Source organism: Saccopteryx leptura, chromosome 5 (genome assembly GCF_036850995.1).
Source record: "Saccopteryx leptura isolate mSacLep1 chromosome 5, mSacLep1_pri_phased_curated, whole genome shotgun sequence".
Taxonomy (NCBI): Eukaryota; Metazoa; Chordata; class Mammalia; order Chiroptera; family Emballonuridae; genus Saccopteryx; species Saccopteryx leptura.
Window position 1 is genome coordinate 205,121,590 of NC_089507.1, and position 24,027 is coordinate 205,145,616.

General features: G+C 42.4%; 1 protein-coding gene across 2 annotated transcripts in view; it reads right to left on the reverse strand.

Moving 5' to 3' along the window:
* STK4 (serine/threonine kinase 4) overlaps nt 1–24,027 on the reverse strand; it is an 84,248-nt gene that overhangs the window by 13,490 nt on the left and 46,731 nt on the right. The gene's annotated exons all lie outside the window — the stretch shown is intronic.

Sequence of the window (24,027 nt, forward strand, 5' to 3'; positions counted from 1 at the left end):
AGCCCTGGCTTTGAGGCAGAGGGACCTGGGCCCCTTGGGAGCTCTGCCCTTGGTGGCTGGGTACCCTGGGGCAAGTCATCTAACATATGCCTCACTCTCCCCACTTTTCATACAGGACAACAGTGTCTAGCCCACAAGGGAAGTTGTGAGGCTTAGCAGTACTGGTGAAGTGCATAGCCTAGTGTCTGGTGCACACCAGGATGAGAGTGGTAAGTGGGAACTACCTCCTTACATCCCCTTCTGGAAGATAGAGGAAACCCATGAGGAACCTAAATAGCGGCTGCTGTTGCTGTAAGAACTGGGCTTGATGAGCTCCAACTACAGCGCGGGACACACACCATACACACAGAGGCGTCCTAGTGAACTATGTGTGAGAAATGCCAAGTCAGATGAATCTGGCCTGTTTCCTCTGGGCCAGACCATAGCAACCCCCGGGTTCCAGAAGGTATTAGAACAGAAGGCTGATGAGAACTGATTTCTTCTCACACAGCTTTGCAACTCTGAAATTCCAAATTATACCATGTACAATGTCAGTTGCACAACTGGCCCGGAGAACAACTGGGAAGATCTGGCTGAAGTTTCATCACAAGTGGTAACTCACAGTAATGACACCGACAATTTGCCTATCTTGAATCAGCAGAGTCATGCTCAACTAAACACATCAGAATGTATAGCATGGCTTCACCTGCTTTGGCCACAGCCCCATATGAACAGACAGGTCTGGTCCTCACCCCAGGCACAGGGTTTAGACCTGTTTCGAAGTTAGTTCTGCTCCTCTGTTGCTGGAAAGTCTCACCTCAGGAGTCTATCGTGGCCCTGGCCTGTTGGCTTAGCAGTAAAGTGCTGGCCCAGTGTATATAAGTCCCAGGTTTAATTCCTGGTCAGGGCACACAGGAGAAGCAACCATCGTTTCTCCACCATCGCCCTTCTCTCTCACTTTCTCTCTCCCCCTCCCACAGCTATGGCTCATTTGAGCAAGTTGGCCCCACTGAGCATGGTACCATGGGCTCATCTCAGGTGCTAAAATAGCTCAGTTACTGAGCAATGGCCCTAGATGGGCAGAGCATTGCCCCATAAAGGGCTTGCTGGGTGGATCCCATTCGAGGCACATGAGTCTGTCTTTCTGCCTCCCTGCCTTGCACTTAATAATAAAAAAAAAGAATAATAAGAAATCTATTGTGCAAACAGCATCAGGAGATGTCCCTTAAAAACCATCAAAGAGAGACCTGCCAAAACTTGAAGGACGAGCTTCATTTCTGTACAGTCTGTACTTGAGCTCTCATAATTCTGTGTCCAGTGTCATAAACAGGATTTCTCAAACACATCATCTCTTCTGGACAGGTGAGTCAGGCTGATGCCCCGTCACAGGTGTGTTTAATTGTGGCCAAGAATAAGGAAAGAACACACCTTTGGAATTTAGCAAGACAGCATGGAAGTTTGATAAAAGCTAAAAAGTTGAATGAAGCCACCAACATGCCATTCCACACCTTCAACACCAGTCCTTGAAGGTTAGCAATAGAGAAAACGTATGAAGGTTGGTCAAAAGGTACTCGGGGCATTGATTTAGTGACACTGAAGATGTTTACCCTATCTTGTCTCTATCTAGGAGTGGATTCTAGACTGGGGAGAGGTGACTTCAGAGGATAAGACTCCCAGGTGATGCAGTAATAATTCAGCAGATGAGTGAGAAGATAGTCAAGCAGAAAAGCAAGGAAGCTGACAATCAAATCACAACTTGTGTAGATGAAGTAAGCACTAGACCCTTTGATTTCAAAAGATATTGCACCTTAAGTGAACTGTGTGAGAACTGTAATGAGCAATTTCCTCTGATTCAAATTATGGTCATGCCAAAATTTATTTCCATTAGGCCCTTATAAAGTCTTCCTAATGCTTCTCCGATAAGGAAGAAAAGTTGTAAAACTTTTAATGATCATTTTAAATCAATACATGGGATGATGACCAGATTTCCAACTAAAGAAAACATCTGCATGTATATAAAATACGTACCAAGAAGACTGGAATGAAACACAGACCTCAAGCCTGGGTAAAACAAACAGATCTGCCTCGGAGCTGGCTGGGGATATACTGCCAAGAGCTCTGACGTGGGTCAGCTGATTAGCCTCAACCAACTTGCAGACCGAATCCAGAGAGCCTCCCGCTTAGCGAGGGCTCTGTATCTACAGTGTGTGCGTGTGTATAAGGACACGATTCAGTAAATGGTATAAACAAAAGGAAAAAAGCAAAAGATTTTTTCTTTAAAACAGTTTTACTACAGAGCATTTACTTCCACTTGGCTCTGGCACGAACTTTCACAACTTACTCTGAATATCACAACACACCTGCTTTTTGTTATTATTGTTTTGTTTTGGTTCTGTGAGTTTTATAAGAGCCCTTTGGCCAAAAGTAATAAAGTTTTGACCAAAGCCACATTTTTCCTACTCTCATGACTCTGATTTTCCACAGCAAGAATCCACAGGAGCGTTCAGACCCCAAATCAGAGAGAAATGGTTCTCACAAGATACGGTACTGCTACTATGTACTCTGTGTCTTTAACTATAAAGACACAGAGAGTACCTTCTCTGTGTCAGACACTTGTGCTAGGCTGGACAGGACAGGAGTAAGGGTGATGGGGGTGTAGCTAAGTGAGGGTGTGTGCAGGATAAAAGTATGTGGCAGGATCCCTTTGTGAGGTTGGTGGATAATGGGGGATGGTCATGTGGGGAACTCAGACCCACGAACCAAGCGCGCCAAAAGAGGCTTCACAGGAACCGTTTGGAAAAAAGCGACTGTCTACTAGCCAGTGGGATTTTACCACGTCATGTTAGCTCGACTTCCCTAGAGGGACCCCTTTAAATATCTCCCATGCGGTTTAATCCGTGCAACTTCCCTGGCCTCCATCTAGCCTCCATCTTTCTTTCTTCGGGGCCAGGGAACCTTGCCGGGCGAGATGTGCTGTACTCAATAAAGCCTTTGCTATTCTACACTTGGTGTCTCCGAGCCCTCTTCCTTCTTTCTCGGCGGGGAAAAATACCTTACACCCTTGACACTAGAAGTGGAGATAACTGAGGCTGATGAGTCATGAAGAAAAACAAGCTACAATCCGGCATTAATACGTGCTGACAATTGCTAGTAGGAACAGCAGCCACCTCTAACTGAGTACTATGTGCTAGGTGTGCTCAGCACTTTACACACATTAATTCATGTAATCCTTGGAACAGTCCATAAAAAAGTAGTATCATCCCATCTCACAGAGGTGGAAACGGAGGCTCAGAGATACAGGAATTCGCTCATGGCCCTAAAGCAGCAGTGCCGGTTGGTGAGATAGATGAGCCCTACCTAGCATGCCGACCGTGAAGCCCGAGCTGACTCTGTGTCAAGGCAACATGTGCTACCGGAGTCTAGAGAAGGAAGCAGTCCTGTGGTCAGGGTCTCCGAGGAGGACCTCACCTTTTTACACGTTTATACTGCAAAGAACGGATGCTCACTCTAACTTAGGCAAAAGTTTGAATTGTAGAATTTTAAACAATGAAACACAAATATTCTTTTAAATAAGCATCACACTTGAGATACAGGGCACTGGTAAAATTAGGTGAAATACAGGTTGACTGTTGTGAGTACACAAGATATACAGAATTTATTTTTGTGCTGTTAATTATTGGATCATTTTTTTTTTTTTGACAAAGACAGTCAGCAAGAGGGACCGATAGGGACAAACAGACAAGTATCAATTTTTCGTTGCAGCTCCTTAGTTGTTCAGTGATTGCACTCTCATACGTGCCTTGACCAGAGGCTACAGCAGAGCGAGTGACCCCTTGCTCAAGCCAGCAACCTTGGGCTCAAGCCAGCGACTATGGGGTCATGTCTATTACCCACGCTCAAGCCAGCGCCCCCGTGCTCAAGCTGGTGACCTTGGGGTTTCAAACTTGGGTCCTCTGTGTCCCAGTCTGCCACCCTATCCACGGCACCACCACCTGGTCAGGCTGGCTTATTTTCTATACAAGAAACTGTAAACCTACTTTTGCCCCACCCTATAAATGAAAGGACTTACGAGTTCGAGTTCATATTTCAATATTATGGGAATTACTCAAAATTCCTTCAGGTACGTATTTCCCATACCGGCATCCTTCTGCCGAGTAGAATTCTGTCTTTGGTTCAGAGAACACCCATCCACCCTTGCAGCCCAGCTCAAACTCTAGTCCCTCTTCCTTCCTGACTGCCTTTTCCTTCTATAAAGTGGGAGCTACAAGAGTAGGAGGCACATCCGATACAGGGTGGGGCAAAAGTAGGTTCACAATTGTGAGTATGTGAAACAGCAAGTTTATCCTCGTATTATTATTTATCGATTATTATATTATGTTCCATAGGAACAACTGCAAACCTACATTTGCCCCACCCTGTATATTTTCAGAGTCAGGCCAGCAGAAAAGAGTTCTCAATAAATATTTAATAAAGAAATATATTCTTAAGCTTTACGTCCTTACTTGAAAATGACCTTTTACTGCGGTCCCTCAATTATTAGTAAGACACTGGGCTTTTGAGAAGCTTTGCAAATCTGTAATCAATAAATAAACCTAAGAGGATAATATAAGTTTGTTAAATAAGGTTCTGTCAATTACTCCAAATGGACCCAGGCAAGCCAAAATCAAAACGAATAGCTCATCCAGTGTCATGATTACCATAAAGCTGCAAGGGAAAATGGACATCAAAATTCTCTCTGGTCTTGGTGGCTCATCAGTGCTTTTTAAGAAAATTCTATTTTAAGGGTAGCTCTAAAACTGGGTTATAAATGTCACACTTAAGGAAGCCAAACTGTGAGAGGCAAACTTTCAGAGAGTTAGCAAACACAGAGCTTAGAAGAAGGAAACCTCCTAGAATAACAGTGAGTGTCTTCTTTAGGTAGAGCACAAGAATAGAGCAGAAGATGATGTTCCTGATACTTGAAAGCACGCGAGGGTGATGTCAAACGTATCATCATTCTCGCAGCGATATTAATCTTTCAGAAGGTAAGAATACCCAAACACCAACTATACCGAGCTGCTGCTTTAACGTTGCTTAATAATTCACGAAAAGAGCTTGCTGATAACGTAAGAATCCCCGCAAGCTGTGCCTCTGGATACTTTCTCAGGCTGGAAATTTCCAAGATAACAAGAAGAAGCCCAAAGACTGCCAAGCAAATCTGAAAGCTAAAATACAAACTGGCCCCACTTTACTTAATAGAAGGAGTCTTAAAAGGTATCTCCTGACTAAATAGGATCCAACTTAAATACACTGGAAGAACAAAATGCCTACAGAAAACTCGTTAGGAATGCAAATAAAATTCTCTGAGTAAGCTGCTTTGCAGGCCTAGATTTTTATAGCTGGGCTTTCTTACACTGGGTATACTGGTGAGTGGAGAGCACTCGGTTTCTGGAAAGTATAGAAACACCTCTGTAAGTGAGCCCTCCTGCTGGGAACACCTCTGTAATGAAGGGGCGCAGATCTACAACCTAAAGAATGCTCCCCAAATATTCTCTCAATAGCCTTGGAGAAAAAGAATTCTGCAACAAAAGCGGAGTTAGCTTCCAGTCTATCTGGAAGGCATGTCAGAATTTTTCTGCAATGGCTATCAAGTCTTGTCAAAGACTTAACATCACGTCTTGAGGGGGGGGTGTATACGAGAGAGATTTTCAATTTTTCCAGAAACACTTAACTTCCTAATAGGGACTTTTATCATTAAAATTCTTTTTTCTTACTTAAAACACTCTAACCAAATGTGCTACCCAGCCAGGGCTAAGCGACAGTCCTTTATTCTTTTCAACAATGGTTTGATTTATCTGGAATAAAACCGAAAAGACCATGGACTAAGGATTCGGGACCATGAGGACAAAGCTGGATGAGCAGGGGTGCTTCTTCTGTGAGCGGGACAGAAAGGGCTAGTTCACTCCCAATCCCCAGTTCTGGCAACACGACTCTCCAGGGACCAGAGACATTGCCTGTACACCCATCTCATTTCCGTATAATGCTGACGTCGTTATTCCCAGTAAATCAAGAAGACATAAAGGGAGGGAAGGCAGAAGCCGGAGCAGTGCTGCCCTGGTGAGAGGGCGGGATGTAAGGACTCCCTGCAGAATGATTATAGTCATAGTAATAGTCAGCATTTAAAAACATCAGCCGGTCACTATGCGAAGCACTTTCGTGTATTATCTCGTTTGATCTTCATTAGATCTTACAGCTATTATTATTAACCTGATTCAATAAATGGAAAATTTGAGGTTTGCCGAATTAATCTGAGTCACCAAGTGGCAGAGATCAAAACTGAATCTAGCTCTGACACTAGTCAATACTTTTAATGAAACATCACCTAACACCCACTATTGGTCAGACAATTTCACACTTACACTCTTAGCTTCAGAAAGAACGAAGCACAAAGACTCCACCAACGCAACAGTGAATACAGGGAGTACCAGAATTTAGTGGCTTGCCCGGTAACAAAAAGTCAGCATAGGGCTGGTAAGGTCTATTCAAGTCAAGTTACCACAATACTAAGTGCCGGCTAAAGGCGAGAGATTCGCTTTCTCCATCTGTACAGTGGAGAGGGCAGAAAATGCCAACCTTCTGCAGAGTTCCTGTGAGAAATAACCAAACACATGGGTTGATGTTCCCTGGGGATAAAATTGGATGAAATAAAAAAAAACTATCATCAGGAAGAGTTTTAAGCAATGGTATGAAGTAGTTTCCAACTTGTGGACCCCCCCTTCTTCTCAGAAATGACCAGAAGTGAACAAGGGACACTGGAGACACCTCTGTTGGAGATGTAACAGGGGCTGAAAGCCCATCTTTCTCTGAATGACACAGGGTTGGAACAGTTCACTGAGAAAAGCGATGGCTTCTAGGAATTTAAGATATATGCCATTTGGCATGTGTGCTTCCAGTGAAGCCACATGGAAATGACCTCAGGACAGCACTGGCTAGGGCCCAAGGTGCCAAGATACTATTTAAAGATCTTAGGGTTCATTTCTGATCTTCTGTCCTAAGTCATCTAGGTCTAAATGATTTCCTATCACTCTTCATGCCTTACTCAAATTCACACAGCCCCACGTCTGGGTTCAGCTCTCTGGCTCACATGTGGTTAAGATAAAAATTGTCCAGTAATTTAACAGTAGAAACTAAGAGGCCACGAGAGTGAACTATAAAGAAGAAAGCTGCCAAGCAGTTCCGGAACCAAACAAAGCAAATGAGAAACAGTGTCAGGCTCACACAGACTGATACCATTTTAAGCAACCTCCTGGGTCACAAACCACCGGCCTTTAAGGGCTGCTCTCAGTGCCACTGCAATAACTGAGTTAAAAACCAAGCTCAGATCAGCGAGCGCGATTCCCCAGCAGGGCCAGGCTCCTGCGACTTGAGACAAAGATGACATTCATTTGCCATGTGGTTTCTCAGAAAGCATATCTAAACAGCAGGCTTCCCTGGCAATTTTGGATACGAATTTCTTTTTCAGACTGCTGTTCTTGGCTGGTTTTCTGAAAATGAAAAGTACAAGATCTCATTATATTCCCAAGTACAAATGCACTCAGCTTTAACATACTTTAAACCCGGCATTACAGGAAAAACAAGAAATTTGAAACAAAACCAGTAAACCTTGTCAAGAACGATTTAGGATAGTCCTCTCACCAGAAACTTCTCTGCATGATTACCTCAGTAAAGATCTATTAACATGCAACTGGTGTTTATTGTGGCCAGCTCCTGGGCATTCCTGGGGCACTGCGGGGTCAGAGACCAAAATACTAATCATGGTTTCCATTTATCCTTCTTCCAGCGCAGGATTATAAAATGAAACTCATCAAAGAAAGACTGAAAGGCAAACAAGCATAGAGATAGACCCGAATAGAAGGCACAAGTCAGAGAATATAGGGTCTGACGTTTCAAATCCTAGCTTAAGTCACACACACTTAACAGACAAAAAATAAAAAAAAATCAATCTCAAAAGCAAACAAGCCTCAACTTCTAAACCTGTTGTTAATAAGAAAGAAAGCCTGGCCTAAATTAGAATGATCTAAAAGCAACCTAACTCCAACCAAAAAAGTTCCAAATACTAGATGCCAAATAAAAGGAGAATGAGTAAGACAATCAAAATAATATACTGTGGTGGACTATTATGTAACCATCAAAAGTGATGATTGGATAAATGTTTTTAATGATATGAGAAAATGTTTAAGATGTGTTAAGTAAAAAAAATAAGATGCCGCCTGACCTGTGGTGGCGCAGTGGATAAAGCGTTGACCCGGAAATGCTGAGGTCGCCGGTTCGAAACCCTGGGCTTGCCTGGTCAAGGCACATATGGGAGTTGATGCTTCCAGCTCCTCCCCACCTTCTCTGTCTCTCTCTCCTCTCTCTCTCCCTCTCTGTCTCTCTCTCTCCCTTTCTCTCTCCTCTCTAAAATGAATTAAAAAAAAAAAACTCAAAAAAAAGTTTAAAAAAAGAAAAAAGAAAAAAAATAAGATGCCATATTACACACATAGAATGATCTCATATGGTAATGTATATGTCCATATATACACGTATGATAATATATAAATATAAGTATAAAAAACTAGATGCAGATGTTAAAATGTAAACTGTGATTACTGCTGGGGGTGGTGGAACAGTAGAAGAGAATTTAGAACTTCTTTAATTTTCAAACTTTCTACAATGAGTATGTATTCTACAGTGTGTCCGTAAAGTCATGGTGCACTTTTGACCGGTCACAGGAAAGCAACAAAAGACGATAGAAACGTGAAATCTGCACCAAATAAAAGGAAAACTCTCCCAGTTTCATACCTATTCAGTGCAGTTCGATGTGGGCTCACGCACAGATTTTTTAGGGCTCCTTAGGTAGCTATCCCGTATAGCCTCTACAGACTCATCACTGACTGATGGCCTACCAGAACGGGGTTTCTCCACCAAACTGCCAGTTTCCTTCAACTACTTATCCCACCGACTAATGTTATTCCTATGTGGTGGCACTTCATTATAAACGCGCCGATATTCACGTTGCACTTTGGTCACGGATTCAAATTTAGCGAGCCACAGAACACACTGAACTTTCCTCTGTACCGTCCACATCTTGACTGGCATGGCCGTGGGCTGCTCCGCTGTATACACGGTGTTACGTCATCATCTGCGCATGCGCACATGCTGCCACATCATCCTACAGAAACTGGGAGGGTTTTCCTTTTATTTGGTGCAGATTTCACATTTCTGTCGTCTTTTGTTGCTTTCCTGTGACCAGTCAAAAGTGCACCATGACTTTACGGACACACTGTACTTACAACTAAGAGGGGGGAAAACAGCATTGCAACATCCTAGGAAGGGAAATAAACACTAAAAAGGAGACTGAACAATAACACTTATTAAATGTCACTGCAGGCCAGGCATTGTCCTAAATGTTTTATATGCATTATCTCACTTGATATTTACAACAGCCCTATGAGACAGGTGTAACTTTTATCCATATTTGATAGGTAAAGAAAACTTAGCCTGTTGACATACTAGGTGGAGAAGATAGGTTATGAACCCAAACAGAATGACTCTGGTGGTTTTAACCATTATGTATACGGCCTCTGAACCACTTTGGCAGAATGTGCCTTCCTATCAACAAACCTGACCTAAAACAAAGCATCAGTAATCAAGTCTACTTGAAAAGACACTATAATAATTTAGAAGATGACAAGAGGAATCTACCAAGGTACTAAGGTTCGCTGATAAATTTCCAAACTAGAAGAACTAAAAGTACCTCTAATGAAAGTAACAGAAAGAATCCCTGTGATACAGCCACAAAGCACCACAGGTGAAAATATACCAGCAAAAACAAATTCATAACACAACTAAATTCTACAATACAGAGAAGGCCAGAAATAACTGTCAAAGAAGGACTTTTTTTTTTTTTAATTGAGAGGTGGGGAGGCAGAAACAGACTCCTGCATGCACCCTGACCGGGATCCACCAGGCAAGCTCCCTCTGGGGAGTTGCTCTGCCCATGTCGGGCCACTGCTCCATTGCTCAGCAACTGAGCTATTTCAGCACCTGAGGCCAGGCCATGAAGCCATCCTCAGTGCCTGGGGCCAACTTGCTCAAACCATTTGAGCCATGGCTTCAGGAGGAGAAGAGAGAGAGGACAGAGAGAAAGAGCCGGGGAGAGGAGTGGAGAAGCAGATGATTGCTTCTCCTGTGTGCCCTGACCAGGAATCAAACCTGGAACTTTCATACACCGGACTGACGTTCTACCGCTGAGTGAACTGGCCAGGGCCAAAGAAAGACTTCTGATAGCTATTGATTAAACTGCCAAGAAAAAAATAAAATAAAAGCACTTTAAAGTTATAACACTAGGACTTGGACAGAAAGTATCAGAATTACCACCCCCACCCCCAAAGTCCCCAACAACAAAAGGCATTGACCACTGCAGGCTAGAAGATAGAAAGAAACTTATGAGAAAAATAAAAAGCATTGTACCTGATGCCAAATTACATAATGTGCCACCAGCCGAGGACGACCCCTGACTCTTTTTTTCAGTCCAGCACTGAAGGCCCTTTGGTTAGAAATAATCAATTTTGCTTGGCAAACAGGCATTAAGACATAGAAGTACTTTTGGATTAAATTCTGAGGAATCAGCCTATTTGAGATGCATTAAAGTTAATGCCAAAACCAATATGGTGATCTGTTTGTTCACAGCTCCTTTCTAGAGGTTTTAAAAGCAGAAAAATATTGAAACTCAGAATTTGAAGTGGAAACTTTCTATAAAAATAAGCCAGCTTTAGATACTATAAGCCATAAAAATTTGGTAATTCCAAGTTTACCATGTACATTAAACATTGTTGGTTTTGTAGGAAAACAGCCTAGCTGTTTAGAAAAATATGAAGCTAGACCACTACCTTACTCTTCAAACCAAGAAAATTCCAGGCAGAATGAATACTGAAAAAGAAAAAAAAAGTCTAAAACAAAGGGTTTATATTTTTATAATTTTGGGATGGGAAAATCTTCTCAACATGGCATAAATTTCCATAAAATCCAAAAAAAAAGCAGCTAAATCAAAGTACATAAAGGTTTAAAATATTTGAATAGTTAGATACCATATATTATATAAAGTTTTAAGAAACTGGAAAAATACCTTTACTATATATGTTAGAATGTTCACAACCTTACTTGATATATGAAGAACTCTTTGAAATCAGTAAGGAGAATAAAAATTTCCTTAAATAAATCACACAAATTGGCAATTGAAACAGCAAAAACAACAGTGAAATTTGACAACACATATCATGATTTCACACTTGTAAAGTGTGACCCAAGCATTCTACTTGTAGGAATTCATTTTAAGGACATACAGACTATGCAAAGACAATCATTAAAGCAATGTTGAATATTAAAAAGCTGAAGGCCGCCCTGGCTGGTTGGCTCAGCGGTAGAGCGTCGGCCTGGCGTGCGGGGGACCCGGGTTCGATTCCCGGCCAGGGCACATAGGATTGCTTCTCCACCCCCCCTCCTTCCTCTCTGTCTCTCTCTTCCCCTCCCGCAGCGAGGCTCCATTGGAGCAAAGATAGCCCGGGCGCTGGGGATGGCTCCTTGGCCTCTGCCCCAGGCGCTAGAGTGGCTCTGGTCGCGGCAGAGCAATGCCCCAGAGGGGCAGAGCATCGCCCCCTGGTGGGCAGAGCGTTGCCCCTGGTGGGCTTGCCGGGTGGATCCCGGTTGGGCGCATGTGGGAGTCTGACTGTCTCTCCCCGTTTCCAGCTTCAGAAAAATACAAAAAATAAATAAAAAATAAATAAATAAATAAAAAGCTGAAGGCCGCCTAAATGGCCAAGAATTGAGGATTAGTTAAATCAGGTCACAATGCAAGTGTTTTCAGGGGCTGGCACAGACAGGAAAAATAAACTCAAGAGGCCAGTTATAAAACAATACACAGGAAGTGGCACGATCTGTGGTAAACTGGAGAGCTCACCCCCACGTCAGTAATTCAAATTGTAAAACGGGCATGTGCTGCGGCCAAGCGGGCTCTTCCTCCCCCAGCTGCCCAGCCCAGCCCTGGTGAGAAGGGTAGTCCACAGCCACGGAGTAAGGGCGGCTGCTGGGGCTCTCCACTGCGAGCCTGGGAGCACCCCTTACTGTGAATGCCAAAGCTCCTCCACCACATCTGAGGAGCTGCACAAGGTCGCTGAGGGCGCCTCACTGACTCTTGGGGTAGGACAAAACCTTAGAGGTCATCTAGCCCAACACTGAGCTTCCCTTGAAGCTACAGTCACCCGCCTTGTGTAAAAAAAAAGGCCCAGGGACCGAACGTGGAGACGAAAAGGAGAGCGATGTGGTGGAAGGCCAGCAGGCGGGGAGTAAGGACGAGTCTTTCCTGGGGGATTTCATTTTTTGTGCTAACAGAACTGAGAAGGGTAGGTGGTGAGAATACAAAAAGGGAGACCTCCTCCACATCATGTACCTTTTACGTAACTGTACGTAAAACTGCACATATTGGCTAAATACCAGGAACTCGGGAGCGTTTTCTTAAAATTCTCCCGCGAAGTGCTGCACCCACAGTCCCGGAGGTTAAACACGTTCCCTCGGCAACACAACTTCTGGACAGCTGCTGCCCTCATTCACCGAGCTGGCACAGAGCAGAGCGGCCTCAGATGACGCAGCAGATGGCACATGCTATTTCATCACATCTTAATTCATCCGAAAAATTGGATTAAATTCATCCTAGGTTATAATTACAGTCTCGGCAGCACTTCAAAGGAGGAAACCTCCACCTGAATTGGGGGAATGGTTGTGCTTCTTCCCAACGTGTGAAAAGAACTTCCTGCTACATCTGGGCACAAGAGCGCTTGCGGGGGAACACAGCAGATTTCCTGACTTTCCTTCCTTTGAAACCCTAAGCCCTTCAGATTTTTTTAAACTTCAGAGCAGATCCAGTAAATGGAGAACAGGTCAGTGGCTGCTCAGAGTTAGGAAATGGGGTGGGGAGCGTGCACCTATGGAGGTCAACAGGAGGGATCCTTGGGGTGATGGAACCGGTCTTTATCTTGATGGATTAACGTCAATATCCTGGTTAGGATATCGTGCTAGAGTTTTGCAAGATGTTACAGAGTACACGAGATCTCTATTACTTCTTACAACAGCATGTGATACTATAACTATCTCAAAATAAAAAGTTTAATTTAAAAAACAAGGGATATAAGAAGTTAGATTGAAAAAAAAAATACATCCATGTCTGAATTATCTCTAATATGATTTCCCTAAGAGCAAGTGGAAGTGATTGGTGGGTCTGCAACACGTATCTGAGGCTGCACTTCCTTCTGCTGTGGCCACCTGCTCATTGGGTGTGTGTGTGCATGCAATGTGAACTAGGCTACGGGAACAGGAGTGCTCACAGGGGGTGGCTCCCCATATGGCTTTCTCTCTCTCTCTCTGCTGGTCTGTGTCTCTTTCTTCCTCTCTCTTTCTCTCTTTCCCTTTCTCTCTCATACACACATACAGATGCACACTATTTGATATTAACAACAACGCCATCAGTATTAAGAACATCAATGTAGAAATATTCCAGGTCTTACAGCTTCCAGGCAGATGCAGAGGAAAGCAATCTGATCAGAGGAAACTCAAAAGGTCTGTCTGAATCAGTATGTTTGATACCTATACCCGACGAATAAAGTCACAACAGAATTAAGCTTATCTTAGGTATTAAATACTTCAAAGCAAATGACTAGAAGTGGGAGCTGCCTCAGCAGAGCCCTCAACAAAACAATGAAGTAAGTTTGAACGCATCTCCTGCCTGTCGTTGGGGCAGCCCATCTCATTTTCCTAACTCCTCCCCTCTGGTAGCTCCTGTTTCCCACCTAGGTATTATATGTGCAAATAAAATTTACCAAATGCCTACTATGTGTCAGGTGCTCTGCTAAGCACTTAACAGTATTTTCTAATTTAATCTTCTCAATAACCCTGATGTAAATGTGATTAGTTTTTTCATTCTAGGTTAAGTGAGCTGCCTAGAGTTGCAGATCTCAAAAATAGCAAGGCCAGGACTGAATCCAGGTCTAGCTGGCTCTGGGTCAGTAGGCTTAACTGCCTCCTATGCTCATTTTGGTCTCCAGGGTGTTCAAAATACCTTCCTGCATTCACAAAAACGGGGGGGGGGGACCCTGACATACACTGAGCATCTTTTATGTGCTCTACACAGGGCTCTCCCTTTCAGGCTCAAATAACCCCAGTGACAGGTCTGTATTATCTCCATGGTAAAGATTAGCAAACAAAGACTGAGAGTTTGAGGGCTCTTACAGACTTTTTAATCTCACCTCTATTTAGCAGATGAAGAAACAAGAGCCGCAGCAAGCTTAGGTGGCTTGCTTAAGGACACAAAGTTAGTTACTGTCAGAGCTGAGATCTGGTTCCTAATCCACTGCCCCCCTTCACTTTATGTAAGCTGTCACCCTGAAAGGAACGCACACAGTAGTAACAGAGAAGGAACGCCAGGCACCTTGCTGAATGCACGGCATGCCGTACGCAACTTGGATCTAAGGTAGTGGTCCCCAACCCCTGGGCCGCGGACCGATACCGGTCCGTGGGCCATTTGGTACTGGTCTGCAGAGAAAGAATAAATAACTTACATTATTTCCGTTTTATTTATATTTAAATCTGAACAATGTTTTATTTTTTTTTAATGACCAGATTCCCTCTGTTACATCCATCTAAGACTCACTCTTGACGCTTGTCTCGTAAGTTCGACAATTATATTTTAAAATACCACAGTTTTTACGGTGGTTGCATAATTTTATTTTGTGCATTTATCCGTCCCACCCTAAAGGTCGGTCCGTGAAAATATTTTCTGTCATTAAACCGGTCCGTGGCCTAAAAAAGGTTGGGGACCACTGATCTAGGGGATTCCCAACACTGCAGGTCCAATCAATGTTTTCTGCTAACATTTTACCAAAGTAGAGGAAAAGAGACTTAAACTACCAAATTTCTAACCTAATTAACATGCTCCTGTATGCTCAGATGAATGGATGGGAATGCACATAAGAATGCATAATGGGTTTAAACCACATGATAAAGTAACACATTTTCAGTAACTGCTACTTCCACCATTTTCTTCTCAAATTCTGCAACCTTAAGAGGGCAAATGTCCCTGCCAATAAAATTTAAAATAAGACAAGAGAAAGGGTAAGCAGGGTGCTATTAGTGGAAAGGTTCCAAGTGTCAGGTACGCGAGAATGAGTCCTGGAGATCCGCTGGACAGCACGGTGCCTGTCGCTAACAGTCCTGTATTGTGTACCGGGACTTAAAAACTTGCCAAGAGGTGGAACTCGTGTCAGCTGTTTTAGTCAGAAAAATAATAGTAAAAATAAAAGGGGGGGGGGGACAACAAAGACAGGATAACAAACAACCAATATGAATATTACTAAAAGTATTGAATACTATAACAGTAATAAAAGTAAATTTAAATAAAAGCTGATTTTGAATAGATAACAGGGTATGAAAAAGGGGGAAATTTGGGAATAGGGGCCTGGATGGGACTGACAGGGCACTGTGGCAGAGATTTCACCTGAGGGTATAGCACATGTTTGCTTCAGCCAGTAAGACTCCTCTACTGCCTGGCCTGTGGTGGCGCACTGGACAGAGCACTGACCTGGAGTGCTGAGGCTGCCAGTTGGAATCCTTGGGCCTGCCCGGTCAAGGCACATACAAGAAGCAACTACTATCTTCCTCTACTTCCTCTCTAAAATCAACAAATAAAATCTTTTAAAAAAAGACTCCTCTACGATAGATACATTTGTTTCCACAGGAATTACATCTGGGCAAAACCAAAAATGTTTTAAAAATAATAATGCCTTTTTAGTTAGTTTAGTTCCTGAAGAACAGCATAATAACTATAAACCCATGGTTACAAAGTAAATAATAAAGAACATCAAAAGAAGGTGTAAATTCAATTGTTCCCACAAGGGGAATAATTCATGTAAATAATTAATGAAATGCAAACTTGTCAATCTGCCTTATGTTCTGATTAAGTATGAAAAAACCATTCATAGCAATAATGAATACTCCTCTAATATTACAAAATTCTCAGTAAGACACAATCCACCCGAAACCATTCTTCCTGGTCACTACAGTCCCCATGACATAGTATATAAAATGTAATTCTTTTACCTGCTTTGTAACATCCCTTAAATACCTAGTATGTGCCTGGAGCTCAGGATCAGCTGGCTCCATTTTGTTTCCGGTGGGAAAACACCCGACGGTCACCAGCCAGAGGCGGGAAGCAACCTGAGGGTCTGGGTTCCAGACACGGCTCCAGCTTTTAACGTCTCTGGACTTCAAATCCTCAAACTATAAAAAGGATAAGAAACCTCCCCTTGCCTCCCTTACAGGAACTCTGTAAGCATCACCAAATAAAGGAACAAAGTACGAACGTGCCTTTAACAATATTAAGTGTTCTAGGACCCTAATGTGATGGTAACGGTACCATCAGCGGCAAACGGAAGACAGCAGCGGTGGAAGTTGACCTGCTCCTTCGGTCCTCTCCTATCTCTGGATTAGCTGTTACTACTCAAAGATCTAATTTTTTTTTTTTTTACAAAGGTGAAATTAAGAGTAAAATAATAATAAAATAAGTACTAATACTTCATACACAATGAACAACACAACAAAAAACAAACAGAAGCAATCTTACAATTCTCTGCTAGTAGAATTCTACCATAGTTCCAAATGATAGGATTTAGAACAAACTTGGTTCAAAATAGTAACCCCAAACTCCATTTCGTTTGATCCTTCCTCTAACCCTTTGGGGAAAGCTTGACTTGCACAGATCATAAACCTGAAGCTCAAAGAGGACAGTGACTCCTGCAAGGCCATTCACCCTTCTACTGACACAATCGAATGCTCAGTCGACTGGTCTGTGGTACGAGGTCCCCATATTTGCAAGGAAGCTCACTTCACACCACGCCCAGCTTCCAGGCTGAAGTAGTTTTTTTATCTTTCCTTTAATAGAGCAGCAACCTCTCCTTTGCTGGAAGGAAATTCAGAGGACACTGCGCTCACAAGAAGAGAGAGGGCGGCACCTATTGGCAGGAAGCATGCATTGCGACGGGAGTAAGTGTGACAGCTCTAGAATTGAAAAATGTCACTAACCCTAAATTTATGGCATGAGAGGTGGGTAGAAAGAAAAAACTGCATGGAATAGAGATGTAAGGGAAAGAAAGCCGGCACTGGGAAGTCCTAAAATTCATACCCATGACCACTCTGGGTAATTAATTTCCAACTGGTAATATAGTTCTAACTCCTTTTTCAGAGTAGTTTTTGAAGCAGTCTCTGGGAGCAAGCTTTCTTTGGGAATGGAGCTCTGGCTTTAAAATGGAAGTGAATGGCAATCACTGGGGAGAGCGGTTAGGGTCAGTGTTTTTCAGCCGCCGGTGTGTGGACCGGTCTGCCAGAGCGTTGTGCCGGTCCACGAAAGAGTTAGCCACCCTGCTGGTGTATGAAGATTATAGACCCAATGATCTTAGTTGAATTCCACTTATGCTCAGGGTGATTTCTGCCTTAACAGTCCCTGAAATAATTCTCCTATCTTCACAGGTCCTCAAGTGTAAAAAGTTTGAAAATCACTGGTTTGGGTTACTGAAATTTACTCCAAGAACAATGTTTCAAGAAATAAAGGGAGAGTGGAGGGAAGGAGGAGGAAGAGCCGATGATCTGCTCAGGGCATTTCATATGCATTACAATGTTAATTCTCACACACACACAGAATCTAGCCTACAGGAACTGCTATTACAGAACGGACCCTAAAAGCCCAACTGTAGTTATCATAACTACCAGGCATACTACTGCCTCAACCAAAACAGCAGTCACTTAGCTACACGCAGGCACAACATATTTCCTTATAAGTTGACCCAACTGCAAGTTTATAAGAATTTCTAAACAAATGTGAAATCTAACACATTCCTGTCTAAAAATAACCAATAGCCTGTGCTGTGTTCTTTTCTCAGTCGCAATACGAGTCACCATCAATCAGCCTCCTCCTGTCTGAATCACCTTCTCAATACCTCTTCTCCTTCCACTGTCAGCTTGAAGTCTCAGTAACACCAGCATCAAACTCCAACCGTGAGATGAAGAAAGGATAAGACACCTGCCTCCCATTAAGAATTATTGGTGTTTGCAGCAAAGGTTGCCAAAGACAAAAGATGCTCCATTCTGTTGTGTTTCATCAGGATTTGGGGGGGAGGGGTGTGTGATAAAGGAATAATTATCTCAGGTAACAAGTTCCACATTGTGTTTTTTCTTTCAAAGGTCCGAGGCTTTAAATACTCCTTTCAGAATTCTAATATTCTTCCTTGAGGCGGGGAGGGGATTGGCATAAATCTTTTCCCTATGTTCTTACCATTTCATGTCCTAGGAATATATCGAACCCTCAGGAGTCCACGTGAGACAAAACTTTGAGGCGAAGCTGAGAAGAAGGAATAAGGAAAGTATATTTGACAGCTCTAGAGGAAGAAGAGTGGAAAGACATGTCTGGGTGCATGAGGCCACAATTCAAAGTCAGGGCTGTGGATTCGGAAGTGAGAAGAAGAATTCACATTCGAAAATTTAAAACTGCTTCCTAGACTAATAATTCATTTACATTAAAACTATGTTTTAGCCTTTGGAACCTTTTGATTGAAGAGTAAGTAATATAAAACTTAAAGTCGTTTTTTTTTCTTTGACTTCAATCGCAGCAAAATTAAAGCAACGCTTGCCTTAGTTGAGACATGAGATTCAACCTTAAGAAACTTCAGGTTCTGATTACAGCAATTAGGAAATCCAGGCCTGCGGGGAACTCCTTCCCTCCTCATTACCGTCCTGGCAACATTCTACACCCGGGGCATCTCACAAACAGGGAGAGTGATTACTCACGCTGGGACACAGGTGTTACGACTGAATCAGAGCCGCTTTAGTTTATATCACAGCACCAGACTGCGGCAGAGGGAGACCTCTGAGTAATTCCACTCAGTGCCCATCATCCTCACCACCACCGGCATTAACTACAAAGAAATGAAAGCTCTACAGGCTTAAAGTATGTAACTTGCTTCTCAAAACTAATAGGCTAAGCATGAACTTTAAAAAACAAAGGGAACAGGCCCTGGCCGGTTGGCTCAGCGGTAGAGCGTCGGCCTAGCGTGCGGAGGACCCGGGTTCGATTCCCTGCCAGGGCACACAGGAGAAGCGCCCATTTGCTTCTCCACCCCTCCGCCGCGCTTTCCTCTCTGTCTCTCTCTTCCCCTCCCGCAGCCAAGGCTCCATTGGAGCAAAGATGGCCCAGGCGCTGGGGATGGCTCCTCGGCCTCTGCCCCAGGCGCTAGAGTGGCTCTGGTCGCAATATGGCGACGCCCAGGATGGGCAGAGCATCGCCCCCTGGTGGGCAGAGCGCCGCCCCATGGTGGGCGTGCCGGGTGGATCCCGGTCGGGCGCATGCGGGAGTCTGTCTGACTGTCTCTCCCTGTTTCCAGCTTCAGAAAAATGAAAAATAAATAAATAAATAAATAAATAAAAAACAAAGGGAACAATTATAAAATGTATCATTGTCTATTTATAAATAAGTTTATGAAGAGATCAACTGTAAAAGCACTACATATAACCTGTCCATCATCAGAGGACTGGCAGAATCAACTACTGTACAGTGAATGAGGACTATCTCCCTGTCCTGCTACGGAGATAGTTCTAGGATAGAGTTAAGTGAAAACAGAAAGGTAGACTGAGCCTGACCTGTGGTGGCGCAGTAGATAAGGTGTCAACCTGGAATGCTGAGGTCATCAGTTCAGAACCTCAAGGTACGTAAAGGAAGCAAGTACTATGAGTTGATGCTTTCCACTCCTCCCCTGCTCTTCTCTCTCTCTCTCTCAGATCAATTAAAAAAAAAATAGACTGAAGTATGTATGGTATACTGTTGCTTGATTAAAAATGGGGGTACAAACATCCATGTATTTGTGTGTGTGAGTGTGAATAAAACCAAAATGTAACAACAAAAAATGAGGGAGGGACAGAGCAGAAAAGATAGGGACAAACTAAGTCCGCATAACTCTGTTCTGTACATTTGCCTTTGGAAATGCAAGTACACACAGCACCTGTGAAATAGCCTCCCCGAAAAGAATTGAAACTGAGTTTGATCAAGGTTCCAAATCAGCAATTCTCCAAGTGTGGCCTAGAAAGCCCTGGGAAATCCTTGAGGCCCTCTTGAAGAACCTGAGGTCCACCCATTCTCACGTTAATATGGAGACATGATTTGCCTTTCTATTGCTCTGATATGCGCACTGATGGCAAAAAGCAGAGGTGGGGAAAACTGCTAGCTACTTAGTACGCATCAAGAAGTGGCACCAAATGATATTTAGTAGCTACCGCATTCTTCACGACCGTTAAAAAATATACTGCTCACAAAAATTAGGGGATATTTTATCACTTCAGATTCACTTTGAAATATCCCCTAATTTTTGTGAGCAGTATATATATACCTTAGCAATGTCCTTGATAAAGTAGCAAAAAAGTATTAATTTGATTCAAGTTCCACCCTTTGGGTATATGCCTTTTTAACAGTGTCTGGGGTGAAATAGGCAGTGTGCACAGCACGCTTCCGCCTCAGACTGAAATGGGATGGCTGCACTGAGGCAAAGTACTTGTGCAAATGCGCTGCACGCGGAACTAGCCGCTTTTTTCACGGAGCACCGGTTTTACTTGCAATGACTGACAAACTGGGCTTATTCAGACCTGAGCACTTGGCAGGCATTTTCACAAAAGTGAACTAAGTGAAGCGGTCACTTTGAGAAAAATAACAGTGTTGCCAGGGATTAAAATTCAAACTTTCAAATAAAAATCAGAATTTTGGGATTCTACCACTATGAGCTTGACAGTTCAGATGCTAGAAAATTTTCTGATGAGATTGGTGGTAATTTCAAGGAATGTGGTTGTTTTTAATAGTGTATAATGAAATATGCCAACATTTGGAAAAATCTATGTAACTCAGGGAACCAATATTTTCCAAATGACCAATGCATGATGTTACAAAATCATGTGTGAATAAAAGTTCATTCAAAGTGCAAGATATGCAAATCAAAACCACAATAAGATACCACTTCACACTAGTCAGAATGGCTATTATCAAAAAATCAGCCTGACCAGGCGGTGGCGCAGTGGGTAGAGCGTCGGAATAGAGCGTCGGACTGGGATGCTGAGGACCCAGGTTCGAGACCCCAAGGTCGCCAGCTTGAGCGCGGGCTCATCTGGTTTGAGCAAGAGCCCACGAGCTTGAACCCAAGGTCACTAGCTCCAGCAAGGGGTTGCTCGGTCTGCTGGAGGCCCACGGTCAAGGCACATATGAGAAAGCAATCAATGAACAACTAAGATGTTGCAACGCGCAATGAAAAACTAATGATTGATGCTTCTCATCTCTCTCCGTTCCTGTCTGTCTGTCCCTGTCTATCCCTCTCTCTGACTCACTCTCTGTCTCTGTAAAAAATAAATAAATAAATAAATAAGTAAGTAAAATTTTTTAAAAAATCAACAAATAATGTGTTGGTGAGGATGTGAAGAAAAGGGAATCGTTGTGCACTGTCAGTGGGGCTACTATGGAAAACAGTATGGAGATGCCTCAAAACACTCAAACTAGATATACCACATGACCCAGCAATTACACTTCTGGGTATTTATCTTAAGAAAACAAAAACAGAAATTCAAAAAGATATAGGTACCCCTATGTCCATTGCAACATTATTTACAATAGCCAAGATATGGAAGTAACCTTGGTGTCCATGAATAGATGAGTGGATCAAGATGTGGTGTGTATATATAATATACAATGAAATACTATGCAGCAACAAAAGGGAATGAAATCTTGCCATCTGCAACAACACAGGTAGATCTAGATTCTTAAGTGAAAAAAGTCAGACAGACAAAGACAAATACTGTATGGTTTCACTTATATGTGGAATCTAAAAAAAAAACCCCAAAAACAAACAAACAAAAACAGCAACAGCAAAAAAACAACAACCCAGACTCCAAAACAGAGACCAAAGGGATGGTTACCGGAATGGAGAGGGAGGATGAGTGAAAACAGTGAAAGGGAATACAGTTAATATTACTGTGACATGTTGCACGGTGACATGATTACTATAGTTAGTGGGGTGATCACACTGTAAGGTACTTTTGCTTAAATATGCCTGGGATTTTTTTTTTTTTTCAGAATAATCAAGTGGTAAAAGTGGTGGGAATATTAGAAATGGAGGATTAGTCATGAGTTGATGATTGTCATAACTGAACTATGGAAACATTAACAGATTCTATCTTACCAACTGACACTGGGATATTTAAGGATATACACAAAGTCTAAAAAATTCATTTTGAAACAAATGGACCATAAATTCAAAGACAGAAAGTTTGGGGAGTGCTTCTTTCATTTTTGTAAGATGGCAGATAAGGTTTCAAGTTCTAGGTACCTGGGTTCCTCCAAACATCAAGTTGCACCCTTGAGAGTATTAACTTAACACATGGAAATAAAGCATCTCTGCTACCATGGCAATCATGATGTTAAATTATAATTCTCACCTCCCACCAAACGTCTAATTTCTAAACTGTGCAGCCAAAAGCAAAAAGTACAATCTAAAAAAAAGAGTAATCAACTGTGGCCTAATAATTCAGTAAAGCTTCTTTATAAAAACCCCAAGAAATCTCTATTTCACCGTCTTATTTGGAGCCCTGATCTAGAAAAGAATAGTTAAGATAAAGTTAATAAAAATCAGAGACTATCACTCTCCAGGGAAAACTCAGGGCTAAAATGTATCCTTCCTTACCACAAAAAGCTGTGAATGGCTTATAACTTTATAACTACGCTGGGAATCCAAGCAATCAGTCTTGTTCTGTTTCTGTTATTTTTATCAAATTAATTTTGAATTAATATTTTAATGGTTTTATATTCTGATGGGCCCAGTATTGCACAACTTCAGAGACATATTAGGTTATTAGCTCTTTGTGCTTCATTAGAATTCTATTTTTATTTATTTAAAAATTTTTTATTTATTGATCTTGGAGAGAAAGGGGAGGGGGAGGAGGAAGAGAGAAAGAGAGGGCGGGCGGGAGGGAGAGAAACATTGATCTGTTGTTCCGCTTATTTAGGCATTCACTGGATGATTCCTATAGGTGCCCGGACTGGGAATCAAACCCACAACCTTGGCATATTGGGACAACGCTCTAACCAACTGGGCTACCCAGCCAGGGCTCAAAAATCATACAGTATTAATAAAATATAAATACATTCTTATCTCTCTCTCTTTACTTCCCTTCCCCACCAATCTCCCTTTCTTGCTTTATATTTTCTACAACACTTACCACTATCTGACACACTAAATATATTTCCTTATTTCCATCTTCTAGGATGAAACCTCCATGAGGGACGGATTTTGGGCTGTTCTATTCTCTACTATATTCCTAGAAAAGCGTACTCAAAAAAACGAATAAATAAATGAGTGACTAAGCAGACAGTAACAACAGATGAAGCTTCAGAGTAGATGATGAGTAAATGAATGAATGAACAAGAACATGATAAAACATGTGAACTTGGGTTCTAACTTGGGTTCAGTGACTAATCAGTGAAATAACCTCACGTGAGTTATTCTGGTCCTCCAAAGATCTCTATCGTTAGCTGTACAGCCATGACATTCCTGCCACTCTACAAAAGTAGAAAGTATATTATGGAAGGATGACATCACTTCCTCTAAGCCAGTCAGCAGGATAATGGGAAGCCAGGACTAAAAAGCCCTCTCAGAATCCAAATACTACGTAACACCTAAACTAAGCTTATAATCAACAATAGAATTACAATGGTATTTAAGAACATAAAAATTTAAAACAAAAATGTAAATATTCTTAAAGAGAAAATTCTTTTCTAAAAATATTCAGGAAAGGAATGCACACTCCTTGGCTTACTTTTTTTTCCCCCAAATTTTTTATTGCCTCTACTCATTAAATCTTTGTGAACATTAACAAGCGTCTGTGGCCGAAGGAGAATGTCCCAGA